Source organism: Podarcis raffonei, chromosome 16, assembly GCF_027172205.1.
Source record: "Podarcis raffonei isolate rPodRaf1 chromosome 16, rPodRaf1.pri, whole genome shotgun sequence".
Taxonomy (NCBI): Eukaryota; Metazoa; Chordata; class Lepidosauria; order Squamata; family Lacertidae; genus Podarcis; species Podarcis raffonei.
The window spans coordinates 21258141-21260731 of record NC_070617.1 but is presented as its reverse complement, the minus strand read 5'-3'; the positions used below and the strand labels follow the sequence as shown (position 1 = coordinate 21260731).

The 2591-nt window shown below is 51.0% G+C and overlaps 1 non-coding gene across 1 annotated transcript; it reads right to left on the bottom strand.

The window, feature by feature from the left end:
• Positions 1–649: 649 nt before the first annotated feature.
• Positions 650–719, bottom strand: TRNAA-UGC (transfer RNA alanine (anticodon UGC)). Its single transcript has one exon. It is a non-coding gene; the product is annotated as a tRNA-Ala (tRNA).
• Positions 720–2591: the final 1872 nt, after the last annotated feature.

Sequence of the window (2591 nt, the reverse complement as noted above, 5' to 3'; positions counted from 1 at the left end):
CAGCATCCTGAGTGGCGTAGCGGCCCAGGGAGACCAATGTGCTACCCGTATGACATTCCGAGTTGCACAAAAGCATCCTTAACGACCGCAAGCAATTCTGCTGTGCTTAGGCCTGCAATGATTTAAGCTCAGCGGGTGTCTGCCCACACATTGTGCAGTATCATCAAACAAAGGCCAATTTCATAGCAGCCTAAGTGTGCCGTGCAGTTTTACCCCCTTGCCCTCTAATTGGCTGTCTGCGGGGGGTGGTTCCATATCGTTAGCCAGCCAATGGAACAGGATGTCTGTGGATGTCGATGAAACATGCACGCCTATTAACCTATGGAGGAGCTGCTATCAGTGTGGCTCAGAGGTTATGACAGACAGGCAGGTACAAAGAGGTGTAGCCTATCAGGGACCCTGTACAGCACAGGTGGACTTTTGCTGGAGCTTATCTGCCACCCTTTCGCTACTCCTAGTAGTATTTCCTACCCCTAGCTTGCTGGATTCCAAGTATTCTCATATATAAAGGTTTTTTCAGAGAAGATTCGAGATCTCTGGTACTCTCATATGAGGAACATAGGGTGCTGCCTTATACTGAGCCAGGCTAATGGTCCATCTAGCTCAGTATTGTCTACACAGGCTGGCAGTTCCTGTCCAGGGTCCTGCCTGGAGATGCCAGGGATTGAACCTGGGACCTTCTGCATGCAAAGCAGATGCTCTACCCACTGAGCTACAACTAGGGACAAAGGAAGCTGCTTTTATGCTGAGTCAGGCCTGTTGATCCATCTAGCTCAGGATGTTCTATGCTGACTGGGAGAAGCTCTTTCCAGGGATTCCAGGCAGGAAGTCTCTCCCAGCTCTATTTGGGGATTGATCCTGAGACCTTCTGCATGCCAAGCAGATGCTGTACCCACAGAGCTATGTTTCTCCAGGTTGCTCTCTGCAACATGAACTTGGGCACCCTGGTAGTGGTTCCTAGTGCGACTAGCAAGTCCAAAGCAAAAGCATGATTAGGGAATATTCATGGAGTGACCAGAGAAAGGATGACCTCCCTTCCTGTTTTACTGCTGCTTCAGTTGTCTCAACAAGGGGTCATCAGCTGGGCAAAGGTAAGTTCCAATTATATACTCCCCACCCCCAATAGTAACTGCAGCTGCAGCTGCAGTGGTGTGTGTGTGTGTGTGTGTGTGTGTGTGTGTCCCTTTCTTTTCCTTTGCAGTTCATCAAAGAGGTTCTGCAGCTATGCCTCTGGGGAAGAAGTGTTGGAAAGACGAAATATTTTCCCCCCTCTTTGCAAAAAGATCAGATGTGGAGAGAGAAGCGAAGTAAGGAACTTGGCTCCCTTTAAGGTACTTAATGATGGCCACAAACCTGGATGACTTTAATAATAATAATAATAATACTTATACCCCACCCATCTGGCTGGGTTTCCCCAGCCAATCTGGGTGGCTCCCAAAAGAACACTAAAAACAGAATAAAACTTCAGGCATTAAAACTTCCCTAAACAGGCCTGCCTTCAGATGTCTTCTAAAAGTCAGATAGTTGTTTATTTCCTTGACATCTGATGCGAAGGCGTTCCACAGGGCGGGCGCCACTACCGAGAAGGCCCTTTGCCTGGTTCCCTGTAACTTGGCCTCTTGCAGTGAGGGAACTGCCGGAAGCCCCTTGGAGCTGGACCTCAGTGTCCGGGCGGAACGATGGGGGTGGAGACTCTCCTTCAGCATATAAAGATGGCATAAGGTAAAGGGACCCCTGACCATTAGGTCCAGTTGTGGTCATCTCCGGGGTTGCGGTGCTCATCTCGCTTTATTGGCCGAGGGAGCCGGCATACAGCTTCCAGGTCATGTGGCCAGCATGACTAAGCCACTTCTGGCAAACTAGAGCACCGCATGGGAACGCCGTTTACCTTCCCGCCGGAGCGGTACCTTTTATCCACTTGCACTTTGATGTGCTTTTGAACTGCTAGGTTGGCAGGAGCAGGGACCGAGCAACGGGCGCTCACCCCGTCGTGGGGATTCGAACCGCTGACCTTCTGATCGGCAAGTTCTAGGCTCTGTGGTTTAACCCACAGCGCCACCCACGTCCGCAATAAATAAATGAGCAAAAATAAACAACACTGTTTCAATGGATGCCAAGGCCTCTGCAGTCGAGTTTCCACAAAGTTTCCTGAGCCTTCCCCAAAGCAAAAAGCAGCCCTGTCTCTTTAAGCTGCCTGTTCTCGGCTGCGCATGGTGAGGCAAGCTGACCCCATGGCTAGCGTGCCAGTCCTGGCTCCCGCCGGAAAGCCACCCGAGGGCATGGAGTTCCATAGCTTCTTCATTTGGTTCTGTCTCGTAATTACACAACTGTTCCTGCCACGCAGCATTAAGCAAGGCGGGGGGGAGAGGGGAGTGTTGCAAGTGAGCAAGCGAGCAAGAGAGTGCATGTGTGTGTGTATGTGTGCCTGTGAGCGCGCCCGGTTGCTTTCTCCTCTGAGAATGCCTTCTGTCGCTATATAAACAAATACACAGCACCCAGTCTAGCCTCGCAACAGAGCTATGCCTTGAAGGTAAACAAACAGCAGACACCCCTGCTGGAACCTGGCAGGCACCGGCTGGCAAGGAGCCTTA